Source organism: Gallus gallus, chromosome Z (assembly GCF_016699485.2).
Source record: "Gallus gallus isolate bGalGal1 chromosome Z, bGalGal1.mat.broiler.GRCg7b, whole genome shotgun sequence".
Lineage (NCBI taxonomy): Eukaryota > Metazoa > Chordata > Aves > Galliformes > Phasianidae > Gallus > Gallus gallus.
In genome coordinates, this window is record NC_052572.1 from 27709351 (window position 1) to 27734621 (window position 25271).

General features: G+C 57.9%; 1 long non-coding RNA gene across 22 annotated transcripts in view; it reads right to left on the bottom strand.

The window, feature by feature from the left end:
- LOC101750037 overlaps nucleotides 1–25271 on the bottom strand; it is a 39805-nt gene that overhangs the window by 14102 nt on the left and 432 nt on the right. The window contains exons 2-5 of one of the 22 annotated variants that reach the window (XR_005843125.2): nucleotides 16751–25187; nucleotides 15801–16283; nucleotides 2741–14819; nucleotides 1–2119 (exon numbers count right to left, since the gene is read on the bottom strand). The exon at nucleotides 1–2119 is cut by the window's left edge and continues 14102 nt beyond it. This is a non-coding gene — a long non-coding RNA (uncharacterized LOC101750037). Of the gene's footprint in view, nucleotides 14820–15800; nucleotides 16284–16750; nucleotides 25188–25271 lie in introns of all 22 variants that reach the window. The other 21 variants (XR_005843119.2, XR_005843122.2, XR_005843120.2 and 18 more) reach the window with 21 other exon arrangements.

Genomic DNA, 25271 nt, shown 5'->3' on the forward strand with positions numbered 1-25271 from the left:
AGAACACTCGGAGAGCCCCCCTCCCTTTCCGTGAATCTACACTTTCAAGCCCTCCTCACTACGCCCAATGTGCAACAGAACATCTCTTACCACTCGGGCAGCCAGGCACCGAACGCTGTGGCGTGTAAAGCTGCTGCTCCTGCTCCACACACCTGCCTCTCCGGCCCGCAGCTCTTCCTGGTCAGCAGCAGGCAGCGCTGTGCCGACTGCATGCCGGGGTGGGAAAGAAACCTCAGGTGAAGGGCAGGGCCCAATGTCAATCAGCCCCACCGGAGGTGGCAGGGCCCTGCACAGGAAATCCCTCCCACCTCCCTGCATAGGGAGGCGCCATCTTGTATCCGCCTGCCTTCCACGGAGAGGAGACGCCATTTTGGGACACTTGGTAACCCACGTGTCTTTGTATCCTCTCAGAATGACTGAGTGACATTTTTGTGTTAAAATATGCAGCCGAGATTATACACTTAATCAAACGCAGCCTACGCCCAAACACCATTCTGTGTGGCTACAATTAGCGTAGGAGTTGACTGTTCAAATGATCCCAGTGTACACTTACTTCTAGCCGTCATTCATGAATCTTGTTTTATAAAATGCTCCATTCCCTTCTGAGAAATATCTGGGGCTGTGGAGGTGATGTATTGTATCATAAAAAACTTAACAACCGTATTTAACTAAAACTGTGTTAGCTCCCCCTTCCATCCTTCCGATTCGTTCCTCATCACAGCTGGGGAGGTTGCGTGGTGTTCCGCTTTCTGCCAGGTTAAGCAGCGATAACTGCCGGCACCTGCAGCCGCTCAGTAGAGCGGCGCCTCCAGCCCGCCGTTCTTCCTGGCTACCAGCTGGAGGCGCCGGGTGGATGCGTGCAGGGGCGGGGAAAGGGCTGCGGGTGAAGGGGAGGACCCAGTGCTACTGGGCCCGCCCGCAGGTAGGATGGGACAAGACAGAAAATCCCTCCCACCTACCTACACAGGGAGGCGCCATTTCGTTCCAGTCTGCAATCCAGGGTGAGGAGCCGCCATTTCATGAGCCAGCGGAGGCGCCATTTTGTTTCAGCCCGAATTCCACAGTCCGGAGCCACCATCTTGTGGCACTTAGTAGGCCACGTGTTTTCGCACTGCTCTGTGATTGGCCTCTCTTTCAAAGGCTGTCGCTTTCTCAGGAGTCCCTCTGATTGGCTGCCCAATTCCTCTGGGCCGGAGAGCGCTCTGATGTTACAATATATACATTTTGATACAATCGTCCCCGCTGTAGGGGGCGGGTGCCCACGTGCTGGCACTGCGGGTTGCCAGCTGCCTCTGAGGAGAAGGCAGGGCTGCCCCCTGTCAAAACCAGCCGTTTCCATCCAGCTCCAGCGGCACTGCCACAAGGCACAACCGAGCCCCACACCCAAGGTGGAGGCGTCCTGGGGAAAACGTCCCGAGGAAAGGGCAAGAAGGGGCAGAATGCTGCCCAGCAGTGGGGAGAGAGGGTGGAACCGTGTGAGAGACAGCCACGTGAATGCCCGAGTGAGAAGCTGGGGAGCGGGAGGCGGAGAGGGAGGAGGAGAAGGAGGTGGAGCGTGAGGAGGAGGAGGTGGAGCCGGAGCAAAGGGTGGAGAAAAAGCATGGGCAGGAGGAGAAACAGAAGGAGGTGCTCCAAGCGCTAGGGCAGAGATTCTCCCGCAGCGGCTGCTGGAGGCGGCGGGGCACGTCACCACACCCCAAGGGATGCTGCAGCCTGCTCAGAGCCCACACAGGTACAGGGGAGAAGTGGAGGAGGAAGGAGCGGCCGAGCAGAGCTGTGGGGGGACTGACCGCTACCGCCCCTCACCCCTGCACCTCTCACGCTGCGGGGACGTCGAGGACTCGTGAGTGAAGGAGGGTATTTGGGCTCGGGGAAGAGGGGAGGGGGGTCAGGTGCTTTTGTTTCTCACCATCCAAGTCTGTCCAAAATGTGCAATGACTCCAAGCAACTTCCCCCACGTCTATTCTGCTTTGCCTCTGGTGAGCGAGCTCCCTGTCCGTGTCTTGACCCATGAGAATGCCCATCGCCTTCCCTACTCTGTCCCGTTGAGGACACTGAGTGACCGAGTAGCTGGCTGTGCATCGGGCTGCTGGCTGAGGTCAGCCCGCCACTGCAACTTCTACAGTACATACAGACACAGAATTATTAAAAAGGATTTGATAAAGGTAACTGAAAATATTGTCTCCATGCCACGTAGGTACACCACTATACTACACTAGGTAGTTGTCGTGGTTTTGTCTGGGAGACTGCCCATTTTCCTCGTACCGCCTCGCACGGGTTGGTGGGCTCTTTTGCGTTTCTGACAAAAACGGTGGTGCTAACGCATCCACGTTGTAGTTCCTTCCTGCTGTTGTTGCGGAGCAGCGCCCACACTGAGCCCAGGACTTTTCTGCTTCTTACGGCGCCCTGCCAGCAAGGAGGTTGGCAGTGCACGAGAAGATGGCACGCGACACAGACCGCACACCATCAGGCTGCTGGCCAAGGTCAGCGCGACACGGCAGTCTATGTATAGAAATTACACATACATTCAAATGCAGGGAGACCTTCATACAGGTAAGTAAAGCTTTTTTTCGCCTTCATATTCAGCCACGCTGCACACCGTGCTAGATAAGAGCTGGTTACGTGCAGTGAGCCCTGGGATCCTAGAAGCGGCTGAATAGTTGCCTGTCAAAGGGAAGCGGCAAACGTTTCCCTTGGCTTGCGGGCACGCCTTTTCATTTACCTAGCAAACCGTCTTTACCTAAACCCGCGTGTGCTCCCACTTCCATCCTTCCGATTCTTTCCCCATCACAGCTGGGGAGGCTGCGTGGTGCTCCGCTTTCTGCCAGGTTAAGCAGCGACAACTACACATAACAGGCACACAGGCATCCAGACCGAGCAGTTAAACCTATGCCTGTACTCCTCAAAGCGTAGCTGTGAAACGGGCAGGGCGTTCCTTCGTGCCGGCTAACAAAATAAAGAATTCAAGTTTCAGTGGGAATAGAAACAGTCCAACGTGAGCAGAAGGCCAGGTCGGCGACCCGCCCGTTAGCAGTCTGCAGAAAAGCCCCTGGCACAGCAGCGGTGGGGGAGCTTCAAGAGGGCGGGCGCTCGGCCAAAACAGGGGGCACGAGGATGCCTCCCAGGTGGCCACGCTGGGCCACGGCCTGGAGGGACATCTTGCCCGGCTACTGATCCTCAAACTTGCCAGCGGGAGCGACCCTGACAACTCGAGTGACCGGACACATCCCCGGGCCTTATGCCAACCTGCATAACAGACCACGCAGGCTTCCTAGGGCAGGCCTGGGGCTTCACATGGGGATGGGAAAGTCAGGCAGCGCTCCCCGCCGTTTGCATACATGGAAAAACAGAGCAAAACGCCACCTTCAGCTGAGCCTGCAACCCTTTCTTCCTTAATCGTTGCGCTATGAATTTTGCTGCCTGGATGTGACATGGCACACTCACAAAAGAAGGCACTTGGACACAAGCATGCGCATCATCCAGACAAGCGCCAGTGCAATTCAAGGCACATACGCAGGGTCGGGACCAGGCGCACGTTCACCTGCTCTCTCATCTTCCCTCTTTACCATAGGAGCTGCCCACCTTGCAATTTAGAAAGGTGCAGAAAACCGCTCCTCAAAAGGAATGCCTAGCTCCCCCACCCCCCTGCGCCCCGAATCCTAGATGTGGGCTCGTTCAGCTACACGCGATGTGCAGCAGAGCACCTCCTACCACTCGGACGGAGAGCCACCGGGCAGCGCGGCCGGCACCTGCAGCCGCTCAGCAGAGCGGCGCCTCCAGCCCGCCGTTCTTCCTGGCTACCAGCTGGAGGCGCCGGGTGGATGCGTGCAGGGGCGGGGAAAGGGCTGCGGGTGAAGGGGAGGACCCAGTGCTACTGGGCCCGCCCGCAGGTAGGATGGGACAAGACAGAAAATCCCTCCCACCTACCTACACAGGGAGGCGCCATTTCGTTCCAGTCTGCATTCCAGGGTGAGGAGCCGCCATTTCATGAGCCAGCGGAGGCGCCATTTTGTTTCAGCCCGAATTCCACAGTCCGGAGCCACCATCTTGTGGCACTTAGTAGGCCACGTGTTTTCGCACTGCTCTGTGATTGGCCTCTCTTTCAAAGGCTGTCGCTTTCTCAGGAGTCCCTCTGATTGGCTGCCCAATTCCTCTGGGCCGGAGAGCGCTCTGATGTTACAATATATACATTTTGATACAATCGTCCCCGCTGTAGGGGGCGGGTGCCCACGTGCTGGCACTGCGGGTTGCCAGCTGCCTCTGAGGAGAAGGCAGGGCTGCCCCCTGTCAAAACCAGCCGTTTCCATCCAGCTCCAGCGGCACTGCCACAAGGCACAACCGAGCCCCACACCCAAGGTGGAGGCGTCCTGGGGAAAACGTCCCGAGGAAAGGGCAAGAAGGGGCAGAATGCTGCCCAGCAGTGGGGAGAGAGGGTGGAACCGTGTGAGAGACAGCCACGTGAATGCCCGAGTGAGAAGCTGGGGAGCGGGAGGCGGAGAGGGAGGAGGAGAAGGAGGTGGAGCGTGAGGAGGAGGAGGTGGAGCCGGAGCAAAGGGTGGAGAAAAAGCATGGGCAGGAGGAGAAACAGAAGGAGGTGCTCCAAGCGCTAGGGCAGAGATTCTCCCGCAGCGGCTGCTGGAGGCGGCGGGGCACGTCACCACACCCCAAGGGATGCTGCAGCCTGCTCAGAGCCCACACAGGTACAGGGGAGAAGTGGAGGAGGAAGGAGCGGCCGAGCAGAGCTGTGGGGGGACTGACCGCTACCGCCCCTCACCCCTGCACCTCTCACGCTGCGGGGACGTCGAGGACTCGTGCGTGAAGGAGGGTATTTGGGCTCGGGGAAGAGGGGAGGGGGGTCAGGTGCTTTTGTTTCTCACCATCCAAGTCTGTCCAAAATGTGCAATGACTCCAAGCAACTTCCCCCACGTCTATTCTGCTTTGCCTCTGGTGAGCGAGCTCCCTGTCCGTGTCTTGACCCATGAGAATGCCCATCGCCTTCCCTACTCTGTCCCGTTGAGGACACTGAGTGACCGAGTAGCTGGCTGTGCATCGGGCTGCTGGCTGAGGTCAGCCCGCCACTGCAACTTCTACAGTACATACAGACACAGAATTATTAAAAAGGATTTGATAAAGGTAACTGAAAATATTGTCTCCATGCCACGTAGGTACACCACTATACTACACTAGGTAGTTGTCGTGGTTTTGTCTGGGAGACTGCCCATTTTCCTCGTACCGCCTCGCACGGGTTGGTGGGCTCTTTTGCGTTTCTGACAAAAACGGTGGTGCTAACGCATCCACGTTGTAGTTCCTTCCTGCTGTTGTTGCGGAGCAGCGCCCACACTGAGCCCAGGACTTTTCTGCTTCTTACGGCGCCCTGCCAGCAAGGAGGTTGGCAGTGCACGAGAAGATGGCACGCGACACAGACCGCACACCATCAGGCTGCTGGCCAAGGTCAGCGCGACACGGCAGTCTATGTATAGAAATTACACATACATTCAAATGCAGGGAGACCTTCATACAGGTAAGTAAAGCTTTTTTTCGCCTTCATATTCAGCCACGCTGCACACCGTGCTAGATAAGAGCTGGTTACGTGCAGTGAGCCCTGGGATCCTAGAAGCGGCTGAATAGTTGCCTGTCAAAGGGAAGCGGCAAACGTTTCCCTTGGCTTGCGGGCACGCCTTTTCATTTACCTAGCAAACCGTCTTTACCTAAACCCGCGTGTGCTCCCACTTCCATCCTTCCGATTCTTTCCCCATCACAGCTGGGGAGGCTGCGTGGTGCTCCGCTTTCTGCCAGGTTAAGCAGCGACAACTACACATAACAGGCACACAGGCATCCAGACCGAGCAGTTAAACCTATGCCTGTACTCCTCAAAGCGTAGCTGTGAAACGGGCAGGGCGTTCCTTCGTGCCGGCTAACAAAATAAAGAATTCAAGTTTCAGTGGGAATAGAAACAGTCCAACGTGAGCAGAAGGCCAGGTCGGCGACCCGCCCGTTAGCAGTCTGCAGAAAAGCCCCTGGCACAGCAGCGGTGGGGGAGCTTCAAGAGGGCGGGCGCTCGGCCAAAACAGGGGGCACGAGGATGCCTCCCAGGTGGCCACGCTGGGCCACGGCCTGGAGGGACATCTTGCCCGGCTACTGATCCTCAAACTTGCCAGCGGGAGCGACCCTGACAACTCGAGTGACCGGACACATCCCCGGGCCTTATGCCAACCTGCATAACAGACCACGCAGGCTTCCTAGGGCAGGCCTGGGGCTTCACATGGGGATGGGAAAGTCAGGCAGCGCTCCCCGCCGTTTGCATACATGGAAAAACAGAGCAAAACGCCACCTTCAGCTGAGCCTGCAACCCTTTCTTCCTTAATCGTTGCGCTATGAATTTTGCTGCCTGGATGTGACATGGCACACTCACAAAAGAAGGCACTTGGACACAAGCATGCGCATCATCCAGACAAGCGCCAGTGCAATTCAAGGCACATACGCAGGGTCGGGACCAGGCGCACGTTCACCTGCTCTCTCATCTTCCCTCTTTACCATAGGAGCTGCCCACCTTGCAATTTAGAAAGGTGCAGAAAACCGCTCCTCAAAAGGAATGCCTAGCTCCCCCACCCCCCTGCGCCCCGAATCCTAGATGTGGGCTCGTTCAGCTACACGCGATGTGCAGCAGAGCACCTCCTACCACTCGGACGGAGAGCCACCGGGCAGCGCGGCCGGCACCTGCAGCCGCTCAGCAGAGCGGCGCCTCCAGCCCGCCGTTCTTCCTGGCTACCAGCTGGAGGCGCCGGGTGGATGCGTGCAGGGGCGGGGAAAGGGCTGCGGGTGAAGGGGAGGACCCAGTGCTACTGGGCCCGCCCGCAGGTAGGATGGGACAAGACAGAAAATCCCTCCCACCTACCTACACAGGGAGGCGCCATTTCGTTCCAGTCTGCATTCCAGGGTGAGGAGCCGCCATTTCATGAGCCAGCGGAGGCGCCATTTTGTTTCAGCCCGAATTCCACAGTCCGGAGCCACCATCTTGTGGCACTTAGTAGGCCACGTGTTTTCGCACTGCTCTGTGATTGGCCTCTCTTTCAAAGGCTGTCGCTTTCTCAGGAGTCCCTCTGATTGGCTGCCCAATTCCTCTGGGCCGGAGAGCGCTCTGATGTTACAATATATACATTTTGATACAATCGTCCCCGCTGTAGGGGGCGGGTGCCCACGTGCTGGCACTGCGGGTTGCCAGCTGCCTCTGAGGAGAAGGCAGGGCTGCCCCCTGTCAAAACCAGCCGTTTCCATCCAGCTCCAGCGGCACTGCCACAAGGCACAACCGAGCCCCACACCCAAGGTGGAGGCGTCCTGGGGAAAACGTCCCGAGGAAAGGGCAAGAAGGGGCAGAATGCTGCCCAGCAGTGGGGAGAGAGGGTGGAACCGTGTGAGAGACAGCCACGTGAATGCCCGAGTGAGAAGCTGGGGAGCGGGAGGCGGAGAGGGAGGAGGAGAAGGAGGTGGAGCGTGAGGAGGAGGAGGTGGAGCCGGAGCAAAGGGTGGAGAAAAAGCATGGGCAGGAGGAGAAACAGAAGGAGGTGCTCCAAGCGCTAGGGCAGAGATTCTCCCGCAGCGGCTGCTGGAGGCGGCGGGGCACGTCACCACACCCCAAGGGATGCTGCAGCCTGCTCAGAGCCCACACAGGTACAGGGGAGAAGTGGAGGAGGAAGGAGCGGCCGAGCAGAGCTGTGGGGGGACTGACCGCTACCGCCCCTCACCCCTGCACCTCTCACGCTGCGGGGACGTCGAGGACTCGTGAGTGAAGGAGGGTATTTGGGCTCGGGGAAGAGGGGAGGGGGGTCAGGTGCTTTTGTTTCTCACCATCCAAGTCTGTCCAAAATGTGCAATGACTCCAAGCAACTTCCCCCACGTCTATTCTGCTTTGCCTCTGGTGAGCGAGCTCCCTGTCCGTGTCTTGACCCATGAGAATGCCCATCGCCTTCCCTACTCTGTCCCGTTGAGGACACTGAGTGACCGAGTAGCTGGCTGTGCATCGGGCTGCTGGCTGAGGTCAGCCCGCCACTGCAACTTCTACAGTACATACAGACACAGAATTACTAAAAAGGATTTGATAAAGGTAACTGAAAATATTGTCTCCATGCCACGTAGGTACACCACTATACTACACTAGGTAGTTGTCGTGGTTTTGTCTGGGAGACTGCCCATTTTCCTCGTACCGCCTCGCACGGGTTGGTGGGCTCTTTTGCGTTTCTGACAAAAACGGTGGTGCTAACGCATCCACGTTGTAGTTCCTTCCTGCTGTTGTTGCGGAGCAGCGCCCACACTGAGCCCAGGACTTTTCTGCTTCTTACGGCGCCCTGCCAGCAAGGAGGTTGGCAGTGCACGAGAAGATGGCACGCGACACAGACCGCACACCATCAGGCTGCTGGCCAAGGTCAGCGCGACACGGCAGTCTATGTATAGAAATTACACATACATTCAAATGCAGGGAGACCTTCATACAGGTAAGTAAAGCTTTTTTTTCGCCTTCATATTCAGCCACGCTGCACACCGTGCTAGATAAGAGCTGGTTACGTGCAGTGAGCCCTGGGATCCTAGAAGCGGCTGAATAGTTGCCTGTCAAAGGGAAGCGGCAAACGTTTCCCTTGGCTTGCGGGCACGCCTTTTCATTTACCTAGCAAACCGTCTTTACCTAAACCCGCGTGTGCTCCCACTTCCATCCTTCCGATTCTTTCCCCATCACAGCTGGGGAGGCTGCGTGGTGCTCCGCTTTCTGCCAGGTTAAGCAGCGACAACTACACATAACAGGCACACAGGCATCCAGACCGAGCAGTTAAACCTATGCCTGTACTCCTCAAAGCGTAGCTGTGAAACGGGCAGGGCGTTCCTTCGTGCCGGCTAACAAAATAAAGAATTCAAGTTTCAGTGGGAATAGAAACAGTCCAACGTGAGCAGAAGGCCAGGTCGGCGACCCGCCCGTTAGCAGTCTGCAGAAAAGCCCCTGGCACAGCAGCGGTGGGGGAGCTTCAAGAGGGCGGGCGCTCGGCCAAAACAGGGGGCACGAGGATGCCTCCCAGGTGGCCACGCTGGGCCACGGCCTGGAGGGACATCTTGCCCGGCTACTGATCCTCAAACTTGCCAGCGGGAGCGACCCTGACAACTCGAGTGACCGGACACATCCCCGGGCCTTATGCCAACCTGCATAACAGACCACGCAGGCTTCCTAGGGCAGGCCTGGGGCTTCACATGGGGATGGGAAAGTCAGGCAGCGCTCCCCGCCGTTTGCATACATGGAAAAACAGAGCAAAACGCCACCTTCAGCTGAGCCTGCAACCCTTTCTTCCTTAATCGTTGCGCTATGAATTTTGCTGCCTGGATGTGACATGGCACACTCACAAAAGAAGGCACTTGGACACAAGCATGCGCATCATCCAGACAAGTGCCAGTGCAATTCAAGGCACATACGCAGGGTCGGGACCAGGCGCACGTTCACCTGCTCTCTCATCTTCCCTCTTTACCATAGGAGCTGCCCACCTTGCAATTTAGAAAGGTGCAGAAAACCGCTCCTCAAAAGGAATGCCTAGCTCCCCCACCCCCCTGCGCCCCGAATCCTAGATGTGGGCTCGTTCAGCTACACGCGATGTGCAGCAGAGCACCTCCTACCACTCGGACGGAGAGCCACCGGGCAGCGCGGCCGGCACCTGCAGCCGCTCAGCAGAGCGGCGCCTCCAGCCCGCCGTTCTTCCTGGCTACCAGCTGGAGGCGCCGGGTGGATGCGTGCAGGGGCGGGGAAAGGGCTGCGGGTGAAGGGGAGGACCCAGTGCTACTGGGCCCGCCCGCAGGTAGGATGGGACAAGACAGAAAATCCCTCCCACCTACCTACACAGGGAGGCGCCATTTTGTTCCAGTCTGCATTCCAGGGTGAGGAGCCGCCATTTCATGAGCCAGCGGAGGCGCCATTTTGTTTCAGCCCGAATTCCACAGTCCGGAGCCACCATCTTGTGGCACTTAGTAGGCCACGTGTTTTCTCACTGCTCTGTGATTGGCCTCTCTTTCAAAGGCTGTCGCTTTCTCAGGAGTCCCTCTGATTGGCTGCCCAATTCCTCTGGGCCGGAGAGCGCTCTGATGTTACAATATATACATTTTGATACAATCGTCCCCGCTGTAGGGGGCGGGTGCCCACGTGCTGGCACTGCGGGTTGCCAGCTGCCTCTGAGGAGAAGGCAGGGCTGCCCCCTGTCAAAACCAGCCGTTTCCATCCAGCTCCAGCGGCACTGCCACAAGGCACAACCGAGCCCCACACCCAAGGTGGAGGCGTCCTGGGGGAAACGTCCCGAGGAAAGGGCAAGAAGGGGCAGAATGCTGCCCAGCAGTGGGGAGAGAGGGTGGAACCGTGTGAGAGACAGCCACGTGAATGCCCGAGTGAGAAGCTGGGGAGCGGGAGGCGGAGAGGGAGGAGGAGAAGGAGGTGGAGCGTGAGGAGGAGGAGGTGGAGCCGGAGCAAAGGGTGGAGAAAAAGCATGGGCAGGAGGAGAAACAGAAGGAGGTGCTCCAAGCGCTAGGGCAGAGATTCTCCCGCAGCGGCTGCTGGAGGCGGCGGGGCACGTCACCACACCCCAAGGGATGCTGCAGCCTGCTCAGAGCCCACACAGGTACAGGGGAGAAGTGGAGGAGGAAGGAGCGGCCGAGCAGAGCTGTGGGGGGACTGACCGCTACCGCCCCTCACCCCTGCACCTCTCACGCTGCGGGGACGTCGAGGACTCGTGCGTGAAGGAGGGTATTTGGGCTCGGGGAAGAGGGGAGGGGGGTCAGGTGCTTTTGTTTCTCACCATCCAAGTCTGTCCAAAATGTGCAATGACTCCAAGCAACTTCCCCCACGTCTATTCTGCTTTGCCTCTGGTGAGCGAGCTCCCTGTCCGTGTCTTGACCCATGAGAATGCCCATCGCCTTCCCTACTCTGTCCCGTTGAGGACACTGAGTGACCGAGTAGCTGGCTGTGCATCGGGCTGCTGGCTGAGGTCAGCCCGCCACTGCAACTTCTACAGTACATACAGACACAGAATTATTAAAAAGGATTTGATAAAGGTAACTGAAAATATTGTCTCCATGCCACGTAGGTACACCACTATACTACACTAGGTAGTTGTCGTGGTTTTGTCTGGGAGACTGCCCATTTTCCTCGTACCGCCTCGCACGGGTTGGTGGGCTCTTTTGCGTTTCTGACAAAAACGGTGGTGCTAACGCATCCACGTTGTAGTTCCTTCCTGCTGTTGTTGCGGAGCAGCGCCCACACTGAGCCCAGGACTTTTCTGCTTCTTACGGCGCCCTGCCAGCAAGGAGGTTGGCAGTGCACGAGAAGATGGCACGCGACACAGACCGCACACCATCAGGCTGCTGGCCAAGGTCAGCGCGACACGGCAGTCTATGTATAGAAATTACACATACATTCAAATGCAGGGAGACCTTCATACAGGTAAGTAAAGCTTTTTTTCGCCTTCATATTCAGCCACGCTGCACACCGTGCTAGATAAGAGCTGGTTACGTGCAGTGAGCCCTGGGATCCTAGAAGCGGCTGAATAGTTGCCTGTCAAAGGGAAGCGGCAAACGTTTCCCTTGGCTTGCGGGCACGCCTTTTCATTTACCTAGCAAACCGTCTTTACCTAAACCCGCGTGTGCTCCCACTTCCATCCTTCCGATTCTTTCCCCATCACAGCTGGGGAGGCTGCGTGGTGCTCCGCTTTCTGCCAGGTTAAGCAGCGACAACTACACATAACAGGCACACAGGCATCCAGACCGAGCAGTTAAACCTATGCCTGTACTCCTCAAAGCGTAGCTGTGAAACGGGCAGGGCGTTCCTTCGTGCCGGCTAACAAAATAAAGAATTCAAGTTTCAGTGGGAATAGAAACAGTCCAACGTGAGCAGAAGGCCAGGTCGGCGACCCGCCCGTTAGCAGTCTGCAGAAAAGCCCCTGGCACAGCAGCGGTGGGGGAGCTTCAAGAGGGCGGGCGCTCGGCCAAAACAGGGGGCACGAGGATGCCACCCAGGTGGCCACGCTGGGCCACGGCCTGGAGGGACATCTTGCCCGGCTACTGATCCTCAAACTTGCCAGCGGGAGCGACCCTGACAACTCGAGTGACCGGACACATCCCCGGGCCTTATGCCAACCTGCATAACAGACCACGCAGGCTTCCTAGGGCAGGCCTGGGGCTTCACATGGGGATGGGAAAGTCAGGCAGCGCTCCCCGCCGTTTGCATACATGGAAAAACAGAGCAAAACGCCACCTTCAGCTGAGCCTGCAACCCTTTCTTCCTTAATCGTTGCGCTATGAATTTTGCTGCCTGGATGTGACATGGCACACTCACAAAAGAAGGCACTTGGACACAAGCATGCGCATCATCCAGACAAGCGCCAGTGCAATTCAAGGCACATACGCAGGGTCGGGACCAGGCGCACGTTCACCTGCTCTCTCATCTTCCCTCTTTACCATAGGAGCTGCCCACCTTGCAATTTAGAAAGGTGCAGAAAACCGCTCCTCAAAAGGAATGCCTAGCTCCCCCACCCCCCTGCGCCCCGAATCCTAGATGTGGGCTCGTTCAGCTACACGCGATGTGCAGCAGAGCACCTCCTACCACTCGGACGGAGAGCCACCGGGCAGCGCGGCCGGCACCTGCAGCCGCTCAGCAGAGCGGCGCCTCCAGCCCGCCGTTCTTCCTGGCTACCAGCTGGAGGCGCCGGGTGGATGCGTGCAGGGGCGGGGAAAGGGCTGCGGGTGAAGGGGAGGACCCAGTGCTACTGGGCCCGCCCGCAGGTAGGATGGGACAAGACAGAAAATCCCTCCCACCTACCTACACAGGGAGGCGCCATTTCGTTCCAGTCTGCATTCCAGGGTGAGGAGCCGCCATTTCATGAGCCAGCGGAGGCGCCATTTTGTTTCAGCCCGAATTCCACAGTCCGGAGCCACCATCTTGTGGCACTTAGTAGGCCACGTGTTTTCGCACTGCTCTGTGATTGGCCTCTCTTTCAAAGGCTGTCGCTTTCTCAGGAGTCCCTCTGATTGGCTGCCCAATTCCTCTGGGCCGGAGAGCGCTCTGATGTTACAATATATACATTTTGATACAATCGTCCCCGCTGTAGGGGGCGGGTGCCCACGTGCTGGCACTGCGGGTTGCCAGCTGCCTCTGAGGAGAAGGCAGGGCTGCCCCCTGTCAAAACCAGCCGTTTCCATCCAGCTCCAGCGGCACTGCCACAAGGCACAACCGAGCCCCACACCCAAGGTGGAGGCGTCCTGGGGGAAACGTCCCGAGGAAAGGGCAAGAAGGGGCAGAATGCTGCCCAGCAGTGGGGAGAGAGGGTGGAACCGTGTGAGAGACAGCCACGTGAATGCCTGAGTGAGAAGCTGGGGAGCGGGAGGCGGAGAGGGAGGAGGAGAAGGAGGTGGAGCGTGAGGAGGAGGAGGTGGAGCCGGAGCAAAGGGTGGAGAAAAAGCATGGGCAGGAGGAGAAACAGAAGGAGGTGCTCCAAGCGCTAGGGCAGAGATTCTCCCGCAGCCGCTGCTGGAGGCGGCGGGGCACGTCACCACACCCCAAGGGATGCTGCAGCCTGCTCAGAGCCCACACAGGTACAGGGGAGAAGTGGAGGAGGAAGGAGCGGCCGAGCAGAGCTGTGGGGGGACTGACCGCTACCGCCCCTCACCCCTGCACCTCTCACGCTGCGGGGACGTCGAGGACTCGTGCGTGAAGGAGGGTATTTGGGCTCGGGGAAGAGGGGAGGGGGGTCAGGTGCTTTTGTTTCTCACCATCCAAGTCTGTCCAAAATGTGCAATGACTCCAAGCAACTTCCCCCACGTCTATTCTGCTTTGCCTCTGGTGAGCGAGCTCCCTGTCCGTGTCTTGACCCATGAGAATGCCCATCGCCTTCCCTACTCTGTCCCGTTGAGGACACTGAGTGACCGAGTAGCTGGCTGTGCATCGGGCTGCTGGCTGAGGTCAGCCCGCCACTGCAACTTCTACAGTACATACAGACACAGAATTATTAAAAAGGATTTGATAAAGGTAACTGAAAATATTGTCTCCATGCCACGTAGGTACACCACTATACTACACTAGGTAGTTGTCGTGGTTTTGTCTGGGAGACTGCCCATTTTCCTCGTACCGCCTCGCACGGGTTGGTGGGCTCTTTTGCGTTTCTGACAAAAACGGTGGTGCTAACACATCCACGTTGTAGTTCCTTCCTGCTGTTGTTGCGGAGCAGCGCCCACACTGAGCCCAGGACTTTTCTGCTTCTTACGGCGCCCTGCCAGCAAGGAGGTTGGCAGTGCACGAGAAGATGGCACGCGACACAGACCGCACACCATCAGGCTGCTGGCCACGGTCAGCGCGACACGGCAGTCTATGTATAGAAATTACACATACATTCAAATGCAGGGAGACCTTCATACAGGTAAGTAAAGCTTTTTTTCGCCTTCATATTCAGCCACGCTGCACACCGTGCTAGATAAGAGCTGGTTACGTGCAGTGAGCCCTGGGATCCTAGAAGCGGCTGAATAGTTGCCTGTCAAAGGGAAGCGGCAAACGTTTCCCTTGGCTTGCGGGCACGCCTTTTCATTTACCTAGCAAACCGTCTTTACCTAAACCCGCGTGTGCTCCCACTTCCATCCTTCCGATTCTTTCCCCATCACAGCTGGGGAGGCTGCGTGGTGTTCCGCTTTCTGCCAGGTTAAGCAGCGACAACTACACATAACAGGCACACAGGCATCCAGACCGAGCAGTTAAACCTATGCCTGTACTCCTCAAAGCGTAGCTGTGAAACGGGCAGGGCGTTCCTTCGTGCCGGCTAACAAAATAAAGAATTCAAGTTTCAGTGGGAATAGAAACAGTCCAACGTGAGCAGAAGGCCAGGTCGGCGACCCGCCCGTTAGCAGTCTGCAGAAAAGCCCCTGGCACAGCAGCGGTGGGGGAGCTTCAAGAGGGCGGGCGCTCGGCCAAAACAGGGGGCACGAGGATGCCACCCAGGTGGCCACGCTGGGCCACGGCCTGGAGGGACATCTTGCCCGGCTACTGATCCTCAAACTTGCCAGCGGGAGCGACCCTGACAACTCGAGTGACCGGACACATCCCCGGGCCTTATGCCAACCTGCATAACAGACCACGCAGGCTTCCTAGGGCAGGCCTGGGGCTTCACATGGGGATGGGAAAGTCAGGCAGCGCTCCCCGCCGTTTGCATACATGGAAAAACAGAGCAAAACGCCACCTTCAGCTGAGCCTGCAACCCTTTCTTCCTTAATCGTTGCGCTATGAATTTTGCTGCCTGGATGTGACATGGCACACTCACAAAAGAAGGCACTTGGACACAAGCATGCGCATCATCCAGACAAGCGCCAGTGCAATTCAAGGCACATACGCAGGGTCGGGACCAGGCGCACGTTCACCTGCTCTCTCATCTTCCCTCTTTACCATAGGAGCTGCCCACCTTGCAATTTAGAAAGGTGCAGAAAACCGCTCCTCAAAAGGAATGCCTAGCTCCCCCACCCCCCTGCGCCCCGAATCCTAGATGTGGGCTCGTTCAGCTACACGCGATGTGCAGCAGAGCACCTCCTACCACTCGGACGGAGAGCCACCGGGCAGCGCGGCCGGCACCTGCAGCCGCTCAGCAGAGCGGCGCCTCCAGCCCGCCGTTCTTCCTGGCTACCAGCTGGAGGCGCCGGGTGGATGCGTGCAGGGGCGGGGAAAGGGCTGCGGGTGAAGGGGAGGACCCAGTGCTACTGGGCCCGCCTGCAGGTAGGATGGGACAAGACAGAAAATCCCTCCCACCTACCTACACAGGGAGGCGCCATTTTGTTCCAGTCTGCATTCCAGGGTGAGGAGCCGCCATTTCATGAGCCAGCGGAGGCGCCATTTTGTTTCAGCCCGAATTCCACAGTCCGGAGCCAACATCTTGTGGCACTTAGTAGGCCACGTGTTTTCGCACTGCTCTGTGATTGGCCTCTCTTTCAAAGGCTGTCGCTTTCTCAGGAGTCCCTCTGATTGGCTGCCCAATTCCTCTGGGCCGGAGAGCGCTCTGATGTTACAATATATACATTTTGATACAATCGTCCCCGCTGTAGGGGGCGGGTGCCCACGTGCTGGCACTGCGGGTTGCCAGCTGCCTCTGAGGAGAAGGCAGGGCTGCCCCCTGTCAAAACCAGCCGTTTCCATCCAGCTCCAGCGGCACTGCCACAAGGCACAACCGAGCCCCACACCCAAGGTGGAGGCGTCCTGGGGGAAACGTCCCGAGGAAAGGGCAAGAAGGGGCAGAATGCTGCCCAGCAGTGGGGAGAGAAGGTGGAACCGTGTGAGAGACAGCCACGTGAATGCCCGAGTGAGAAGCTGGGGAGCGGGAGGCGGAGAGGGAGGAGGAGAAGGAGGTGGAGCGTGAGGAGGAGGAGGTGGAGCTGGAGCAAAGGGTGGAGAAAAAGCATGGGCAGGAGGAGAAACAGAAGGAGGTGCTCCAAGCGCTAGGGCAGAGATTCTCCCGCAGCCGCTGCTGGAGGCAGCGGGGCACGTCACCACACCCCAAGGGATGCTGCAGCCTGCTCAGAGCCCACACAGGTACAGGGGAGAAGTGGAGGAGGAAGGAGCGGCCGAGCAGAGCTGTGGGGGGACTGACCGCTACCGCCCCTCACCCCTGCACCTCTCACGCTGCGGGGACGTCGAGGACTCGTGCGTGAAGGAGGGTATTTGGGCTCGGGGAAGAGGGGAGGGGGGTCAGGTGCTTTTGTTTCTCACCATCCAAGTCTGTCCAAAATGTGCAATGACTCCAAGCAACTTCCCCCACGTCTATTCTGCTTTGCCTCTGGTGAGCGAGCTCCCTGTCCGTGTCTTGACCCATGAGAATGCCCATCGCCTTCCCTACTCTGTCCCGTTGAGGACACTGAGTGACCGAGTAGCTGGCTGTGCATCGGGCTGCTGGCTGAGGTCAGCCCGCCACTGCAACTTCTACAGTACATACAGACACAGAATTATTAAAAAGGATTTGATAAAGGTAACTGAAAATATTGTCTCCATGCCACGTAGGTACACCACTATACTACACTAGGTAGTTGTCGTGGTTTTGTCTGGGAGACTGCCCATTTTCCTCGTACCGCCTCGCACGGGTTGGTGGGCTCTTTTGCGTTTCTGACAAAAACGGTGGTGCTAACGCATCCACGTTGTAGTTCCTTCCTGCTGTTGTTGCGGAGCAGCGCCCACACTGAGCCCAGGACTTTTCTGCTTCTTACGGCGCCCTGCCAGCAAGGAGGTTGGCAGTGCACGAGAAGATGGCACGCGACACAGACCGCACACCATCAGGCTGCTGGCCAAGGTCAGCGCGACACGGCAGTCTATGTATAGAAATTACACATACATTCAAATGCAGGGAGACCTTCATACAGGTAAGTAAAGCTTTTTTTCGCCTTCATATTCAGCCACGCTGCACACCGTGCTAGATAAGAGCTGGTTACGTGCAGTGAGCCCTGGGATCCTAGAAGCGGCTGAATAGTTGCCTGTCAAAGGGAAGCGGCAAACGTTTCCCTTGGCTTGCGGGCACGCCTTTTCATTTACCTAGCAAACCGTCTTTACCTAAACCCGCGTGTGCTCCCACTTCCATCCTTCCGATTCTTTCCCCATCACAGCTGGGGAGGCTGCGTGGTGCTCCGCTTTCTGCCAGGTTAAGCAGCGACAACTACACATAACAGGCACACAGGCATCCAGACCGAGCAGTTAAACCTATGCCTGTACTCCTCAAAGCGTAGCTGTGAAACGGGCAGGGCGTTCCTTCGTGCCGGCTAACAAAATAAAGAATTCAAGTTTCAGTGGGAATAGAAACAGTCCAACGTGAGCAGAAGGCCAGGTCGGCGACCCGCCCGTTAGCAGTCTGCAGAAAAGCCCCTGGCACAGCAGTGGTGGGGGAGCTTCAAGAGGGCGGGCGCTCGGCCAAAACAGGGGGCACGAGGATGCCTCCCAGGTGGCCACGCTGGGCCACGGCCTGGAGGGACATCTTGCCCGGCTACTGATCCTCAAACTTGCCAGCGGGAGCGACCCTGACAACTCGAGTGACCGGACACATCCCCGGGCCTTATGCCAACCTGCATAACAGACCACGCAGGCTTCCTAGGGCAGGCCTGGGGCTTCACATGGGGATGGGAAAGTCAGGCAGCGCTCCCCGCCGTTTGCATACATGGAAAAACAGAGCAAAACGCCACCTTCAGCTGAGCCTGCAACCCTTTCTTCCTTAATCGTTGCGCTATGAATTTTGCTGCCTGGATGTGACATGGCACACTCACAAAAGAAGGCACTTGGACACAAGCATGCGCATCATCCAGACAAGCGCCAGTGCAATTCAAGGCACATACGCAGGGTCGGGACCAGGCGCACGTTCACCTGCTCTCTCATCTTCCCTCTTTACCATAGGAGCTGCCCACCTTGCAATTTAGAAAGGTGCAGAAAACCGCTCCTCAAAAGGAATGCCTAGCTCCCCCACCCCCCTGCGCCCCGAATCCTAGATGTGGGCTCGTTCAGCTACACGCGATGTGCAGCAGAGCACCTCCTACCACTCGGACGGAGAGCCACCGGGCAGCGCGGCCGGCACCTGCAGCCGCTCAGCAGAGCAGCGCCTCCAGCCCGCCGTTCTTCCTGGCTACCAGCTGGAGGCGCCGGGTGGATGCGTGCAGGGGCGGGGAAAGGGCTGCGGGTGAAGGGGAGGACCCAGTGCTACTGGGCCCGCCCGCAGGTAGGATGGGACAAGACAGAAAATCCCTCCCACCTACCTACACAGGGAGGCGCCATTTTGTTCCAGTCTGCATTCCAGGGTGAGGAGCCGCCATTTCATGAGCCAGCGGAGGCGCCATTTTGTTTCAGCCCGAATTCCACAGTCCGGAGCCACCATCTTGTGGCACTTAGTAGGCCACGTGTTTTCTCACTGCTCTGTGATTGGCCTCTCTTTCAAAGGCTGTCGCTTTCTCAGGAGTCCCTCTGATTGGCTGCCCAATTCCTCTGGGCCGGAGAGCGCTCTGATGTTACAATATATACATTTTGATACAATCGTCCCCGCTGTAGGGGGCGGGTGCCCACGTGCTGGCACTGCGGGTTGCCAGCTGCCTCTGAGGAGAAGGCAGGGCTGCCCCCTGTCAAAACCAGCCGTTTCCATCCAGCTCCAGCGGCACTGCCACAAGGCACAACCGAGCCCCACACCCAAGGTGGAGGCGTCCTGGGGGAAACGTCCCGAGGAAAGGGCAAGAAGGGGCAGAATGCTGCCCAGCAGTGGGGAGAGAGGGTGGAACCGTGTGAGAGACAGCCACGTGAATGCCCGAGTGAGAAGCTGGGGAGCGGGAGGCGGAGAGGGAGGAGGAGAAGGAGGTGGAGCGTGAGGAGGAGGAGGTGGAGCCGGAGCAAAGGGTGGAGAAAAAGCATGGGCAGGAGGAGAAACAGAAGGAGGTGCTCCAAGCGCTAGGGCAGAGATTCTCCCGCAGCCGCTGCTGGAGGCGGCGGGGCACGTCACCACACCCCAAGGGATGCTGCAGCCTGCTCAGAGCCCACACAGGTACAGGGGAGAAGTGGAGGAGGAAGGAGCGGCCGAGCAGAGCTGTGGGGGGACTGACCGCTACCGCCCCTCACCCCTGCACCTCTCACGCTGCGGGGACGTCGAGGACTCGTGCGTGAAGGAGGGTATTTGGGCTCGGGGAAGAGGGGAGGGGGGTCAGGTGCTTTTGTTTCTCACCATCCAAGTCTGTCCAAAATGTGCAATGACTCCAAGCAACTTCCCCCACGTCTATTCTGCTTTGCCTCTGGTGAGCGAGCTCCCTGTCCGTGTCTTGACCCATGAGAATGCCCATCGCCTTCCCTACTCTGTCCCGTTGAGGACACTGAGTGACCGAGTAGCTGGCTGTGCATCGGGCTGCTGGCTGAGGTCAGCCCGCCACTGCAACTTCTACAGTACATACAGACACAGAATTATTAAAAAGGATTTGATAAAGGTAACTGAAAATATTGTCTCCATGCCACGTAGGTACACCACTATACTACACTAGGTAGTTGTCGTGGTTTTGTCTGGGAGACTGCCCATTTTCCTCGTACCGCCTCGCACGGGTTGGTGGGCTCTTTTGCGTTTCTGACAAAAACGGTGGTGCTAACGCATCCACGTTGTAGTTCCTTCCTGCTGTTGTTGCGGAGCAGCGCCCACACTGAGCCCAGGACTTTTCTGCTTCTTACGGCGCCCTGCCAGCAAGGAGGTTGGCAGTGCACGAGAAGATGGCACGCGACACAGACCGCACACCATCAGGCTGCTGGCCAAGGTCAGCGCGACACGGCAGTCTATGTATAGAAATTACACATACATTCAAATGCAGGGAGACCTTCATACAGGTAAGTAAAGCTTTTTTTCGCCTTCATATTCAGCCACGCTGCACACCGTGCTAGATAAGAGCTGGTTACGTGCAGTGAGCCCTGGGATCCTAGAAGCGGCTGAATAGTTGCCTGTCAAAGGGAAGCGGCAAACGTTTCCCTTGGCTTGCGGGCACGCCTTTTCATTTACCTAGCAAACCGTCTTTACCTAAACCCGCGTGTGCTCCCACTTCCATCCTTCCGATTCTTTCCCCATCACAGCTGGGGAGGCTGCGTGGTGCTCCGCTTTCTGCCAGGTTAAGCAGCGACAACTACACATAACAGGCACACAGGCATCCAGACCGAGCAGTTAAACCTATGCCTGTACTCCTCAAAGCGTAGCTGTGAAACGGGCAGGGCGTTCCTTCGTGCCGGCTAACAAAATAAAGAATTCAAGTTTCAGTGGGAATAGAAACAGTCCAACGTGAGCAGAAGGCCAGGTCGGCGACCCGCCCGTTAGCAGTCTGCAGAAAAGCCCCTGGCACAGCAGCGGTGGGGGAGCTTCAAGAGGGCGGGCGCTCGGCCAAAACAGGGGGCACGAGGATGCCACCCAGGTGGCCACGCTGGGCCACGGCCTGGAGGGACATCTTGCCCGGCTACTGATCCTCAAACTTGCCAGCGGGAGCGACCCTGACAACTCGAGTGACCGGACACATCCCCGGGCCTTATGCCAACCTGCATAACAGACCACGCAGGCTTCCTAGGGCAGGCCTGGGGCTTCACATGGGGATGGGAAAGTCAGGCAGCGCTCCCCGCCGTTTGCATACATGGAAAAACAGAGCAAAACGCCACCTTCAGCTGAGCCTGCAACCCTTTCTTCCTTAATCGTTGCGCTATGAATTTTGCTGCCTGGATGTGACATGGCACACTCACAAAAGAAGGCACTTGGACACAAGCATGCGCATCATCCAGACAAGCGCCAGTGCAATTCAAGGCACATACGCAGGGTCGGGACCAGGCGCACGTTCACCTGCTCTCTCATCTTCCCTCTTTACCATAGGAGCTGCCCACCTTGCAATTTAGAAAGGTGCAGAAAACCGCTCCTCAAAAGGAATGCCTAGCTCCCCCACCCCCCTGCGCCCCGAATCCTAGATGTGGGCTCGTTCAGCTACACGCGATGTGCAGCAGAGCACCTCCTACCACTCGGACGGAGAGCCACCGGGCAGCGCGGCCGGCACCTGCAGCCGCTCAGCAGAGCGGCGCCTCCAGCCCGCCGTTCTTCCTGGCTACCAGCTGGAGGCGCCGGGTGGATGCGTGCAGGGGCGGGGAAAGGGCTGCGGGTGAAGGGGAGGACCCAGTGCTACTGGGCCCGCCCGCAGGTAGGATGGGACAAGACAGAAAATCCCTCCCACCTACCTACACAGGGAGGCGCCATTTTGTTCCAGTCTGCGTTCCAGGGTGAGGAGCCGCCATTTCATGAGCCAGCGGAGGCGCCATTTTGTTTCAGCCCGAATTCCACAGTCCGGAGCCACCATCTTGTGGCACTTAGTAGGCCACGTGTTTTCGCACTGCTCTGTGATTGGCCTCTCTTTCAAAGGCTGTCGCTTTCTCAGGAGTCCCTCTGATTGGCTGCCCAATTCCTCTGGGCCGGAGAGCGCTCTGATGTTACAATATATACATTTTGATACAATCGTCCCCGCTGTAGGGGGCGGGTGCCCACGTGCTGGCACTGCGGGTTGCCAGCTGCCTCTGAGGAGAAGGCAGGGCTGCCCCCTGTCAAAACCAGCCGTTTCCATCCAGCTCCAGCGGCACTGCCACAAGGCACAACCGAGCCCCACACCCAAGGTGGAGGCGTCCTGGGGGAAACGTCCCGAGGAAAGGGCAAGAAGGGGCAGAATGCTGCCCAGCAGTGGGGAGAGAGGGTGGAACCGTGTGAGAGACAGCCACGTGAATGCCCGAGTGAGAAGCTGGGGAGCGGGAGGCGGAGAGGGAGGAGGAGAAGGAGGTGGAGCGTGAGGAGGAGGAGGTGGAGCTGGAGCAAAGGGTGGAGAAAAAGCATGGGCAGGAGGAGAAACAGAAGGAGGTGCTCCAAGCGCTAGGGCAGAGATTCTCCCGCAGCCGCTGCTGGAGGCGGCGGGGCACGTCACCACACCCCAAGGGATGCTGCAGCCTGCTCAGAGCCCACACAGGTACAGGGGAGAAGTGGAGGAGGAAGGAGCGGCCGAGCAGAGCTGTGGGGGGACTGACCGCTACCGCCCCTCACCCCTGCACCTCTCACGCTGCGGGGACGTCGAGGACTCGTGCGTGAAGGAGGGTATTTGGGCTCGGGGAAGAGGGGAGGGGGGTCAGGTGCTTTTGTTTCTCACCATCCAAGTCTGTCCAAAATGTGCAATGACTCCAAGCAACTTCCCCCACGTCTATTCTGCTTTGCCTCTGGTGAGCGAGCTCCCTGTCCGTGTCTTGACCCATGAGAATGCCCATCGCCTTCCCTACTCTGTCCCGTTGAGGACACTGAGTGACCGAGTAGCTGGCTGTGCATCGGGCTGCTGGCTGAGGTCAGCCCGCCACTGCAACTTCTACAGTACATACAGACACAGAATTATTAAAAAGGATTTGATAAAGGTAACTGAAAATATTGTCTCCATGCCACGTAGGTACACCACTATACTACACTAGGTAGTTGTCGTGGTTTTGTCTGGGAGACTGCCCATTTTCCTCGTACCGCCTCGCACGGGTTGGTGGGCTCTTTTGCGTTTCTGACAAAAACGGTGGTGCTAACGCATCCACGTTGTAGTTCCTTCCTGCTGTTGTTGCGGAGCAGCGCCCACACTGAGCCCAGGACTTTTCTGCTTCTTACGGCGCCCTGCCAGCAAGGAGGTTGGCAGTGCACGAGAAGATGGCACGCGACACAGACCGCACACCATCAGGCTGCTGGCCAAGGTCAGCGCGACACGGCAGTCTATGTATAGAAATTACACATACATTCAAATGCAGGGAGACCTTCATACAGGTAAGTAAAGCTTTTTTTCGCCTTCATATTCAGCCACGCTGCACACCGTGCTAGATAAGAGCTGGTTACGTGCAGTGAGCCCTGGGATCCTAGAAGCGGCTGAATAGTTGCCTGTCAAAGGGAAGCGGCAAACGTTTCCCTTGGCTTGCGGGCACGCCTTTTCATTTACCTAGCAAACCGTCTTTACCTAAACCCGCGTGTGCTCCCACTTCCATCCTTCCGATTCTTTCCCCATCACAGCTGGGGAGGCTGCGTGGTGTTCCGCTTTCTGCCAGGTTAAGCAGCGACAACTACACATAACAGGCACACAGGCATCCAGACCGAGCAGTTAAACCTATGCCTGTACTCCTCAAAGCGTAGCTGTGAAACGGGCAGGGCGTTCCTTCGTGCCGGCTAACAAAATAAAGAATTCAAGTTTCAGTGGGAATAGAAACAGTCCAACGTGAGCAGAAGGCCAGGTCGGCGACCCGCCCGTTAGCAGTCTGCAGAAAAGCCCCTGGCACAGCAGCGGTGGGGGAGCTTCAAGAGGGCGGGCGCTCGGCCAAAACAGGGGGCACGAGGATGCCACCCAGGTGGCCACGCTGGGCCACGGCCTGGAGGGACATCTTGCCCGGCTACTGATCCTCAAACTTGCCAGCGGGAGCGACCCTGACAACTCGAGTGACCGGACACATCCCCGGGCCTTATGCCAACCTGCATAACAGACCACGCAGGCTTCCTAGGGCAGGCCTGGGGCTTCACATGGGGATGGGAAAGTCAGGCAGCGCTCCCCGCCGTTTGCATACATGGAAAAACAGAGCAAAACGCCACCTTCAGCTGAGCCTGCAACCCTTTCTTCCTTAATCGTTGCGCTATGAATTTTGCTGCCTGGATGTGACATGGCACACTCACAAAAGAAGGCACTTGGACACAAGCATGCGCATCATCCAGACAAGCGCCAGTGCAATTCAAGGCACATACGCAGGGTCGGGACCAGGCGCACGTTCACCTGCTCTCTCATCTTCCCTCTTTACCATAGGAGCTGCCCACCTTGCAATTTAGAAAGGTGCAGAAAACCGCTCCTCAAAAGGAATGCCTAGCTCCCCCACCCCCCTGCGCCCCGAATCCTAGATGTGGGCTCGTTCAGCTACACGCGATGTGCAGCAGAGCACCTCCTACCACTCGGACGGAGAGCCACCGGGCAGCGCGGCCGGCACCTGCAGCCGCTCAGCAGAGCGGCGCCTCCAGCCCGCCGTTCTTCCTGGCTACCAGCTGGAGGCGCCGGGTGGATGCGTGCAGGGGCGGGGAAAGGGCTGCGGGTGAAGGGGAGGACCCAGTGCTACTGGGCCCGCCCGCAGGTAGGATGGGACAAGACAGAAAATCCCTCCCACCTACCTACACAGGGAGGCGCCATTTTGTTCCAGTCTGCATTCCAGGGTGAGGAGCCGCCATTTCATGAGCCAGCGGAGGCGCCATTTTGTTTCAGCCCGAATTCCACAGTCCGGAGCCACCATCTTGTGGCACTTAGTAGGCCACGTGTTTTCGCACTGCTCTGTGATTGGCCTCTCTTTCAAAGGCTGTCGCTTTCTCAGGAGTCCCTCTGATTGGCTGCCCAATTCCTCTGGGCCGGAGAGCGCTCTGATGTTACAATATATACATTTTGATACAATCGTCCCCGCTGTAGGGGGCGGGTGCCCACGTGCTGGCACTGCGGGTTGCCAGCTGCCTCTGAGGAGAAGGCAGGGCTGCCCCCTGTCAAAACCAGCCGTTTCCATCCAGCTCCAGCGGCACTGCCACAAGGCACAACCGAGCCCCACACCCAAGGTGGAGGCGTCCTGGGGGAAACGTCCCGAGGAAAGGGCAAGAAGGGGCAGAATGCTGCCCAGCAGTGGGGAGAGAAGGGTGGAACCGTGTGAGAGACAGCCACGTGAATGCCCGAGTGAGAAGCTGGGGAGCGGGAGG